Source organism: Desmodus rotundus, chromosome 11 (assembly GCF_022682495.2).
Source record: "Desmodus rotundus isolate HL8 chromosome 11, HLdesRot8A.1, whole genome shotgun sequence".
Classification (NCBI taxonomy): Eukaryota; Metazoa; Chordata; class Mammalia; order Chiroptera; family Phyllostomidae; genus Desmodus; species Desmodus rotundus.
The window spans coordinates 41,792,356-41,804,696 of record NC_071397.1 but is presented as its reverse complement, the minus strand read 5'-3'; positions in this window follow the sequence as shown (position 1 = coordinate 41,804,696).

Here is a 12,341-nt window from a genome sequence, read left to right as displayed (position 1 = left end):
AGGCCTCTGGTTCTCATTACTTGGAATATTTTTTGCCATTCTCTTCTGGCTTGGAGCGTTTCCATTGATAAGTCAGCTGCTAACTTTATAGGGGCTCCCTTGTATGTTACTTCCTGTTTCTCCCTTGCTGCCTTGAAGGTCCTCTCTTTGTCTTGGAATTTTGCCATTTTAATTATGATGTGTCTTGCATTGTTCCTCTTTGGGTTCCTCTTGCTTGGGACTCTCTGTGTTTCCTGGATTTGTGTGAGTCTTTCTCTCATCAGATTAGGCTAATTTTTCATCATTACTTTTTCAAACAGGTTTTCTATCCCTTGCTGTTCTTCTGTTTCTGGTATCCCTATTATACAGATATTAGTATGTTTCATGTTGTCCTATATTTCCCTTAATCCCTCTTCATTCTTTCTGAGCCTCTTTTCCTTTTCTTGCTCTTTCTGGGTGTTTTTTTCTACTTTGTCCTCCAGCTCGCTGATCCGATGCTCTGCTTCATCAAGTCCGCCTTTGATTCCTTCTACTGTGTTCTTCAGTTCAGAAATTGTATTCTTCATTTCCTCTTGGCCCTTGTTGATAGTTTCTATTTCCCTTTTCATGTTGATACAGTTTGCAGTGAGTTCATTGTAGTTTCCCTGTAGTTTCTGGGAATTCTCTGTGAGCTCAGTGAGCTTTCTGAGAACCATTGTTTTGAACTCAGTATCTGATAATTGACTTTCCTCTATTTCATTTAGTATTCTTCCTGAGGCTTCCTCCTTTCCTTTCATTTGGGGATTTTTTTTTGTCTTTCCATTGTCTGTGATACCCTTGTTGCTAGTCTTGCTTCTTAACTTGATCTGTTCTGACTCCCTGGGTTTATGGTGTGAATTTCTATGGTAGAGTGCCAATGGGATTCAGTGGTGCAATCTCCTTAGTCTCCTGAGCTCGCTGGTCTTGGGCTGTCATTTATGGGTTCTACAGGATCTAACTCTGATCTTTTCAGAGCTCCAGGTTTTATTGTCTCACCTGTGGGAAAAGAGGGGAAAAAAAGAGAAAGGAAGGAAGGAAAAAGGAATAGAATAGGAAAGATGGAAGGAAGAAGGAATAAAAAAAGATTGGAGGAAAGAAAAGAAGAAAGAATTTTAACAAAAATTAAAATAAAATAAATAAATATAAGAAGGCAGGAAGCAGGAATAAAAAAAGAAAGCAGCACAGAAAGGAAGAAGGAGAGAAAAGAAGAAATAGATAAAAAGTCTTCTGGTAGCTTTAAATTGATCAGGTCAGTTCCACTGGTCTTCCTTTCTGTGAAATGGGAGGGGGTGGGTGGAGGGATTGGTTTCACCTTTTTCCCTTCCTGAGACACACTCTTTGCTGTTGTCCAGCCTCCAGTCCAGTTCCCAAGAGTCCTTCTGCTCCTCCCTAGGCCTTTGTCCACCAGTTGTGCTGTCCTTGAGGTGTACCCATTAGGGGCAACTCCCATTCCACCTTCTTGTTCTTTGCTGTCTTAGATGCTTGGGGCTCTGGGAGCTCCTTCAGGGTAGTTCAGCTACCTACTGAGTCAAGTCTTTCCGGGGACTGCAGTCTCTCCTAGCCCTGCAGCTCCCCTCTGCTGGGCATTCTGCCTTCCTCCTAGAGAGTGCGAGTAGGCCCTACATGGCTCTGTGCGCAGGGGTTAGGTGGGAGTTGTTCTGTCTCCAGTGCTTCAGGCATGGTTGCCCATGGGCAGCCAGGCCATTGATCGGGTTGCACAGGGATCCCAGGCTTTGGGCCTGTGTGCTCAGGAAAGCCAGCCGCTGATCAGAGTCTCCGCACCCACCCGGGGTTTCAGGTGTGGGCTCCCAGGCCGCTGACTCGTGTACTTACCCACCTGGGAGCTTTGGGCCTGTGCACCCAGGCAGGTGGGCCTGGCGGCTGATCTGGGTGTGCACCAACTGGGCTTCAGGTGTTTGCTGGGGCTGCTTATCTGGTGTTCACAGTCCAGGGTCTGAGGGGATGGGGGCGCAAAAGGCCACGGCTGCTGAAGAGAATTCTCTAAACAGCCGCTGAGTGCCTCTATTTTCTCTTTTTCTTTTTGAGAAATTCCTTTTATTCAAACCCCGCCTCTCCCCCCCGGCCCCCCCCCCCCCGCCCTGTCCAAACAAGCACCTGGCCTCTCACAAAGCCCATCCTGGCTCTCTCCCAAGAATCCTGCAGCAGACCCTGCACCCCGGCCCGTGGGCTTCAGCCACCCTGGTCCCCACGCTGGTCCCCACACTGGTCCCAGGGACCTTATTGTCCTTAAACACTCTTCTTACCGTCTCATCTTTCAATGTCCTCAAAAATCTTTGGTCTCTGATCTTCATGTATGCTGGAATACCGTTGGCTGTTCACTCTGTTCCTCAGATCACTGCTTCACTGGTGCCAAGGGAAAGTGGACTCCGCTCCCACCTATCTCACCACCAACTTCTCTCTCCTATGCTTATTCTTTAAAACAGACCTCAAGCAATACCAGATTCAGGGTTTTGAGCTCACAAGCCTTCCTCATAAAGCCATTTTTTCCCCCCAAAGATTCAACATATATTGAATGTCAAAAACTGAGCCTGGGTCGCTGGATGTTGGGCACATGGGAGTTCATTTTATTATAAACCTTTATGGTTTACATATATACACAGGGGTGGGCAAAAATAGGTTTACAGTTGTGAGTACACAAAACATTTTATTTTTGTATTATTATTTATTAATTATTTTCCATATAAACAACTGTAAAACTACTTTTGCCCACCCCTGTATTATGTTATATATTGTATATGTAAGCCAGTATAATTTTGCATGAGTGGAATATTTAAAAAGCCCAACCTGAGCAGTAACTTTTTGCATCTCTGCAAGTGGCAATTCAAGTCTGCAGGCATGAAGCTCGAGCACCGCAGCTGCCTGGACTGGTGTCAAGGACTCAGGGGAACAAAGATGTTCAGGAGACAGAAGCCATGCATAGCAAATTTTTCCAATTACTATCCTTCCACAAACAGTTGATATGATCAGGCTTTACAGGTTAGGAAACACTCTAATGGCATGTGGAGGATGGCATTCCCAGGGGCAGGACTGGAGGCAGGAAACCATTGGGGGCTATTGCAATGGTCCACGTGGGCATTGTTGCTGGTTCCCACTAGCTTAATAGACATAGGTCTAGAGAGGAGTTGATAGAGCCACAAGCTGTTATTTCAGGAGGAAAAATCTGCTGAAATTAGTAACTGGAGGTCAGGGGTGATGTAAGTGATTTGGACTCACTGGAAGGTGTCATTACCTGAAATAATGGGCATAGAAGAAGGAGCACGATCAGCTTGAGTGGGAATTATGAGTGTGAGGAACCTATGAGACACCCAGATAGAGGTGACTTGTTGAGGTTGGATGTGAATTGGGATTTCAAGAGAGAGGTCAGGATTGTGATACAGATTTTGGAGTTGCTGGTCTGTGTGGATGAAGTAGGCCAGGGAGCTTGTAGAGTGGGGGTTTGGAGGACAAGGGTAGGGCCTGGAAATACTCATATTTAATGGTGTGAGAAAGAGAAGACACAGAGGCGTCTGAGAAGAAACAAAGATAGGGATAGGAACTGGGGCACAGGGAGTGGAAAGTAAATGGAAGAAAACCAATGTGGTTTACTTTTAAAAAGCCTGGCTGGTATGGTGTGGGGAAAGAAATAATAGTTAGAAGGGAATAGGCAGAAAGGTGGGTGAGCAAGGGGAAATCTGAACAAGAAAGCCATGAATGTCCTGCTGGGGTGGTCTGGGCACGGGGTTGTGACTGCATGAACCTGAGTGACGACAGGAAATAGGAGGACAGAGAAGGACACCAGGGACATCAGGAAGGAGGACTCTCCAAGGCAAAAGATAATGCTGTTGTCAGGCAGAAGGCTGTCTTCAGTCAGGCTGTTTCCAGGAACATGTGTTTCTAGGTTGACTATGGAAATTATAGAACAGGATGTGATGGTGGTGTGATTTAAAGTCAGTCTCTATTTGTATGTACTAGCTAAAAGTGTTAGAATGATGTTTTTCACAGGCACTCACTTTTTAAAAATGATTTTCAAATTTCTTTTCTGAATTTGATTTAATATTTTAATCTGCCTGCCTTCTGTGGGGGCTTTTGCTGGCAGTACTGATGACGAGGAAATGAAGAATTCGGCAGCCACATCAGAGGCACTTGTTATCAGTAGAGCAGTCCTGGTCTTCAGTGAGGGGGGTTGTCTGGTCCATTTGTAGGAAGGCCCTTCCTCTCCCTCTCACCTTGATTGGAATGAAACCTGTTGTCACACCTGACAGGCAGTGGCCTCTGCACTTTTGTTTTAAACCACGAAGCTGTCTCCTGAGATGGGCACTCACTTTTTATTGAAATGTGTGGAAGTTGTGCCTAAAAGTGACAAGTTAATATAATAGCAGTTTGTATCTCCTGATTAGAAGACAGGCAGTAACATTTAAGTTCCCAGATTCTACAAGTTCCTGCTTATTTAAAAATGGGGCCCTGGCTGGTGTAGCTCAGTGAATTGAGCGTGGGCCTGCAAACCAAAGGGTCACCAGTTTGATTCCCAGTCAGGGCACATGCCTGGATTGTGGGCCAGGTCCCCAGTTGGGGGCATGAGAGAGGCAACCACACACTGATGTTTCTCTCCTTCTCTTTCTCCTTCCTTTCTCCTCTCTCTAAAAATAAATAAAATCTTTAAAAAAATGGGGGCAGAATACCTTCCTGAAGAGGTTGTTTTGATGATTAAAATGAGATCAGTATACACAAAAGCATAGAGGCTGACGTATAATAAATGTAGAAGAAAAGGGTAGCTGTTATGTTCATTCCTGTTTTGGCAGTTACTCTTCCATGTGATTTTTATGCAAATGGAAATTCATTGAGCAGGGCTTCCATAATTTAAATTTATGATAATTATAACTAAGCTTATATTTACTTCTGAGCTATTAATAAGGAGGTATTATCAGTAAACTAAAATTTATAGAAATCATTAAGAGGAAATATCTACCTGCTTAAGAAATCTGCTTTTTGCCATTTTAGGATACGCATGGCTAAAACTAACAGGCAGATATTTTGTGTACATTATAAATTATTCAAATCTGTTGTTGAGTGCAGAATGTCTACTAAACAACATTTAGCCCAATGAGGCCACAGGGTACTTAGCCTTAAAACTGTATTCCATTAGGAGAAACTTTGTACTGGATTCAGAAAATACTTCTCTCTAATAGGTCAGAATTACTGAGGGGATTTGATAATTTTTGGTTTACTATATTTGCATTTGTAATTATATTGCTGAGACTAGATGAGGCCTTATGTTCTTTCTGAAATGCTGCATTCTCTGAGACTGCCTTCTGCATATGGTAGTTATTCAGTAAATGCTACAAGTATGCATGCAGGGATAAAATAAAGTTCTTGTAATAATTTCTGAAATTGGTTCATTATTTCATGCAATGTTCATTGGGACATTTTAGTACTTATTTTAGTCATCCATTGTCAGGATGGGAAGATATCTCTTTCAATTAATGACTTGACTTTCTTCTTGAACATATATCTAAAGATTATTTCCCTTTCTTTCCCAGAGAATAAACTTTCATTATGCATAGAGTTCCTGGAAATTTGATGCTTAGCATCAGGCTATAGTTACTACATCTATGAACAACACAAGTCAGGTTTCGCTGCTCATGGAGGATTTGGGTTTCATATCAAGGAGTATTAATTTACCAATCTCATTTCCACCACAAAACTCTGTGACAGATATGTTTTTAAGCTCAGTCTGAAATATACTAAGATTTGTAGCAATATTGAAATAAAATTAATTCTTTTTTTATTTAAATATATTTATTGATTATGCTATTACAGTTGTCCCATTTCCCCCCCACTCCACTCCATCCTGCCCACCCCCCTCCCTCCCACATTCCCCCCCCATAGTTCATGTCCATGGGTCATACTTATAAGTTCTTTGGCTTCTACATTTCCTACACTATTTTTACCCTCCCCCTGTCTATTTTCCACCTATCATCTATGCTACTTATTCTCTGTACCTTTGCCCCCCTCTCCCCCTCCCACTCCCTTATTGACAACCCTCATGTTCTAGTTGTTTGCCTAGTTTGCTCTCATTTTTGTTTTATGTGTGGCCGTTAATAACTGTGAGTTTGCTGTCATTTTTACTGTTCCTATTTTTGATCTTCTTTTTCTTAGGTAACTCCCTTTAACATTTCATATAATAAGGGCTTGGTGATGATGAGCTTCTTTAACTTGACCTTATCTGAGAAGCACTTTATCTTCCCTTCCATTCTAAGTGATAGCTTTGCTGGATACAGTAATCTTGGATGTAGGTCCTTGCGTTTAATCTTGGGTAATGTAATTATGATGTGCCTTGTTGTGTTCCTCCTTGGGTCTAGCTTCTTTGGGACTCTCTGAGCTTCCTGGACTTCCCGGAAGTCTATTTCCTTTGCCAGATCGGGGAAGTTCTCCATTATTTGATCAAATAAGTTTTCAATTTTTTGTTCTTCCTCTTCTCCTTCTGGCACCCCTATAATTCGGATGTTGGAACGTTTCAAGGTATCCTGGAGGTTCCTAAGCCTCTCCTCATTTTTCCAAGTTCTTGTTTCTTCATTCTTTTCTGGTTGGATGTTTGTTTCTTCCTTCTGGTCTATACCATTGATTTGAGTCCCAGTTTCCTTCTCATCACTATTGGTTCCCTGTACATTTTCCTTTGTTTCTCTTAGCATAGGCTTCATTTTTTCATGTTTTTCGAACAGATTCAACCAAGTCTGTGAGCATATTGATAACCAGTGCTTTGAACTGTGCATCCGATAGGCTGGCTATCTCTTCGTCGCTTAGTTGTATTTTTTCTGGAGCTTTGAAGTGTTCTGTCATTTGGGCCATTTTTTTTTGTTTGTTTGTCTGTCTTGGCGCGTCTGTTACTTTAAGGGGCGGAGCCTTAGGTGTTCACCGGGGGCGGGGTAATGCTGGTTGCCGTGCTGTGACGCTGTATGTGGGGGAGGGGCCGAGTGGGAGCAATGGTGCCCGCCTCACTGTCCTCTGGATTTCAATCTTTCACTCCGATACCCACAATCAAACTGGGCCACTCTGGTGCTGGTTCCCGAGTAAGTGGGCCTGTGCACACTCTAGGCCCCTGTGGGTCTCTCCAACAACCTCTCCTGTGAGGCTGGGAGTCTCTCCTGTTGCTGCCCCAACCCCCAGGGGCACTTTCAATCAGAGGTTTGAGGCTTTATTTCCCCGAGCTGGAGCCCTGGGTTGCAAGGTCTGCTTCGCTGCCCGCCATTCATCAGGTTTATCTGTGGGCGAATGTGGTGCCGCAGGGTGCTACCCGCCACTCTGCCTGCCCCACTCTCCGCCACTCTGAGTCCGGCCCTCTGAGTTTTTCTGTGCAAATGTGGGGCCGCAGGGTCTGCTAGTGCTCGGACTGCCTGTGCCATTTGTCCCACACTCCGCCAGTCTCAGTCCCGCCACAGCCACGTGAGTCCTCTCCACCCCGGTGCCCGTCTCCATCCCTCCTACCAGTCTGGATGTGTTTATTTTCTATTTCCTTGGTGTCGGTCCTCCTTGCTGTTCGATTCTCTGTCAGTTCTGGTTGTGCGAGGAGGCGCAGTGTGTCTACCTACGCCGCCATCTTGGTATAAAATTAATTCTTAAAAAGGTGTTTGTATTACTTATTGATTTCCATTTTTACAGCTATAGTGTTGGCTTTCATTATAGAATGAAAACAGAGACAAGCGTGGACTTCCTGTGCCAGGGTGCCCGTTGGAAGCTCACTTGTAAATAAGAAAATGCCAGACCCTTTACTGTCCAGGGAAAATTTCAGGCTTCTTGAGTTAAATCAAAGCAGAAAATTATCATAATTTTTCACTTCTATTCTAGGTGATATTGCTCATTGATCCCAACCAAGGCCATTTTTTTTTCTATTTGTTTCCTTTCTTTGAAGAAAAAGAATACCTTTTCAGAAACAAATCTGAAGTGATTCTAGCATCATCAGTGGGTCTAATTTGGTGGGAGGTTCATGCTTTAGGGAAGGGCCAGGACTTGGGAAGATCTCTAAGATTTCAAAGTCTGTCTAGATAATGCTTTGGTTCTTTATTCTTCAGATCTTCTCTAAAATATTAATTTCATTGGGTTGTTGCCTATATTGCTTACAGCACTCCACTAACTCCAATAGCTTAATGTGTGTCTGTAGTTTTACATCTACAATTAGTGAAATGACATAAACCTCAGTGATGAAATCAGATAAGTATATGTCTTCCCATTCACTGTTTTAGTTTATCCATTTACAAATCTGCATTGAAAAATGAGCAGTGCTTCCCAAGAGTAAAACAACAACAATAAATCCCTGATGCTTGATGAGCCTTGACAAAAGAAAGAAATCCTGCAACCGATCCTCTGGTTATAAGGCTAAGAAACCAGTATTATAAACAGTATGCAATTAAAAATACTCTTTGTAAGTAGTTTTTTTCTTAAACATATGGATTTCTCAGTTTCTCCTTCGACATTGATTTCATCAGTTCACTGAGGTTTCAAATTCCCTTAATAACCACATAAAACCATTATTTCTCAATTATAGGTAAGATTTCAAATGCAAATAGAGTGTGGGGTTGAATAACTCAAATTCACACTAACTATAACACCAGAGTCTGTCCGCAAAGCAGGGATTTTTTGCTCTTCACCACAAAGGCTTGTTATAGGAGCAACTATAAATCAACTTGGATCTGTTGTTCATCATGTCTTCTCTTTCTGTGTAACTGTTTATGTCTTGAATCAACTGATTGACTCTATGTGTCACCAATAGCCCAGTCATCACTTCTGCCTGCTATCTCCTGGCTTATGGATAGTGTGTGGAATTGGAATAATTACAATTCAGGCTGTTTTGTCATCGATTAAAAACATATGATTTGAGACAAACATACCTTTAGGAAACATTTGGAACTTTTTATCTTTGTAAGCACAGTTTTTTTGGGTTTTTTTTTTCAGAAGACAATCATATGGAATTCTAATGCAATGATGACCTAAGAGAGAGCAGTAAGGGGCTCAGTGCTTTTCCTTCCCCACAGCTTTCCTGGCCAGTGCCTGTGATCAGAGTGATTGGCAAGCTCCATAATTCTCAGGAAAACAAATGACCTCATAGGTGGAGTGGCTGCACATTACAAAGTGCAAGAGTTATGAGATGCAGTCACAGAGGGAAAGAAGTTTGTCTGTGTTTGAATGGCAACCTTTTGTTTCTAAGGGTCCTGCTCATAAATGCTGTTCCTATGGTCCTGGGGAGAAATGCTGGTCTCTTTTTTCCCTTCTCCTCTTGTTTAATTCTTTTTTTTTTTTTTTTTTTTGATCTGAGCTTTTGGCAGCACCTTCAAGTTATGTGATATACTTGAGCCTACCAGGTGAGAATGCCTTTTGGCCTGTATCTGATTCCAGGAAGTAGAGTTTCCTGGTTCCTGGCTCTTTGAGAATGTTCATTACTGTAGCCCCCTCAGTGGTTTGTAGCCATTTGTCTATGTTGAAGAGAGACTTATTGTTTCCAACATTGTTATAGGAATTCAACAAGAGCTTAGTACACCCTTCATATATTTTTCTCATATGCTCAGGAAGCTGTAGATGAGGGGGAGAGGAAGAGACCTTACCCTGGAGAAGGACTTGTTCTGTGACGGGACTCAGGACAGGAAGGAAAGGTCTCATCAGTCTCTCGGTCATCGGCACATCTGGTCAGCCTAGACAGAGTCATTTTTCTTCTCTACCCTTGTCTGCATGGCCCCTGGCAACCTAGATTCAGCTCTTATCTTTTAGGTGTAGAGCTCCTTCTGGCACAGAAGAGTGTGAACAGAAGACTCATCTTCTTCCATCTTTCCAGTTTCAAGCTCTAAGCCTATCCTGATTTTTCTCCTTTTAAAAAGACCTTATTTTTTAAGAAGAGTTTTCACAGCAAAATTGAGCAGAAGCTACAGAACTTCCACATATATTCCTTGCCCCCCCCGCCCCCCCTTACAACCTCCCACACTATCAATATCTTGCACCACAGTAGTACATTTGTTACAACTGAGAACCTGCAGTGATACCTCAGTGTCACCCAGATGCCAGAGTTCACACTGGGGTTCACTCATGGTGTTGTACATTCTGTGGGTTTGAACAAATGTATAATGATGTGTGTCCACCATTATAGTGTCATTCTAAATAGCTTCAGTGCCCTAAAATCCTCTGTGCTTTGCTTATTCATCGCTCCCTCCTGCCTAACCCCTCACAGCCACTGATCCTCTTACTGTCTCCATAATTTTACTTTTTCCAGAAGGTCATATTGTTGGTATCACACCATATGTAGCCTTTTCAGGCTGGCTTCTTTCACTTAGTTATATGGAATTACGCTTCCTCCATGTCTTTTAATGGCTTGATAGTGCATTCCTTTTTGGCACTGAATAAATATTTTATTGTCTAGATATACCGCATTTTATGCATCCATTCACCTCCTGAAGGATATCTAGGTTGCTTTCAAGTTTTCACAATTATGAATAAAGCTGCTATAAATATCCTTGTGCAGAGTTTTTTTGTTTGTTTTTGTTGGGTTTTTTTTTGGTGTGTGTGTGAACATAAATTTTAAACTCCTTTGGATAAATACTGAGGAGCGTGATTGCTGTATTGTATTGAGAGATTGTGTTTAGCCAAACTGTCTTTCAAGGTGGCTGTACTATTTTGCCTTCTACCAGGAATGAATGAATGTTCTTTTTGCTTCATATCCTCATCAGCATTTAGCAATGTCAGCCTTCCAAATTTTGGCCATTCTAATAGGTATGTAGTGGTATCTCATTTTTTAAAGTATATTTTATTGATTATGCTATTACAGTTGTCCCCTTTTTCTCCCCTTTATCTTCCTCCACCCTGAAACCCCCTCCCTCCAGCATTCCCCTACTCCCTGCCCTTAGTTCATGTCCATGGGTCATACATATAAGTTCTTTGGCTTCTCCATTTCCTACACTATTCTTAACTTTCCTTTGTCTATTTCGTGCCTACCAATTATTCTACTTATTCTCGGTACCTTTTTCCCCTCATTCTCCCCCACCCTCTGCCCACTGATAGCCTTCCATGTGATCTCCATTTCTCCAGCCCTGTTCTTATTCTCGTTGTTTGCTTAGTTTTTGGTTTGTTATTTTTCTTTTTGGTTCAGTTGTTGATAGTTGTGAGTTTGTTGTCATTTTACTATTCATAGTTTTTGATCTCTTATTTCTTAGATAAGTCCCTTTACCATTTCATTATAACAAGGGCTTAGTAACGATGAACTCCTTTAACTTGACCTTATTTGGGAAGCACTTTATCTGCCCTTCCATTCTAAATGATAGCTTTGCTAGATAGAGTAATCTTGGATGTGGATCCTTGCCTTTCATGACTTTGAATACTTCTTTCCAGCCCCTTCTTGCCTGCCAGGTTTCTTTTGAGAAATCAGCTGATAGTCTTATGGGCAGTCCTTCGTACTTAACTGTCTCCTTTTCTCTTGCTGCTTTTAAGATTCTCTCCTTATCTTTCATCTTGGGTAATGTAATTATGATGTGTCTTGGTGTGTGCTTCCTTGGGTCAACTTCTTTGGGACTCTCTGAGTGTCCTGGAATTGCATGTCTAGTTCCTCTGCCAGATTGGGGAAGTTCTCCTTCATTATTTGTTCAAATAAGTTTTCAATTTCTTGCTCTTCCTCTTCTCCTTCTGGCACCCCTATGATTCAGATGTTGGAATGTTTAAAGTTGTCCCAGAGGTTCCTCAGCCTCTCCTCATTTTTTTTGAATTCTTGTTTCTTCATTCTGTTCCGGTTGGATGTTTATTTCTTCCTTTTGTTCCAAATCATTGATTTGAGCCCCAGTTTCCTTCCCTTCACCTTCAGTTCCCTGTATACTTTCCTTTATTTCACTTAGTATAGCCTTCATTTATTTTCATATTTTGCAACCATACTAAATCATTTCTGTGAGCATCGTGATTACCAGTGTTTTGAACTCTGCATCTGATAGGTATATCTCATTGTCACTTAGTTCTTTTTCTGGAGTTTTGATTTGTTCTTTCATTTGGGCCATTTTTTTTTTTGTCTTGGTGCACCTGTAAAGGGGCAGAGCTTTAGGTATTCACCAGGGCGGGGCAACCCACTTTGCCATATTGTGGTGCTGTATGTGGGGGAGGAGTCCAAGAGGGAACAATACCACTTGCTCAGCTCTCGCCCCACTTCCAACATTTCTTTTGCTTCCCACGAGTGGATTGTACCCTCTCAGGTGCTGATTCCCCAGTGGGTGGGCTTCTGTATGTTCTAGGATCCATTGGGCCTCTCCAGTGGACTCTCCTGTGACACTAGGAGTTTCTCCCACCACTGCAACCTCCACAGGTTTTTACAGCCAGAGGTTCTGAGG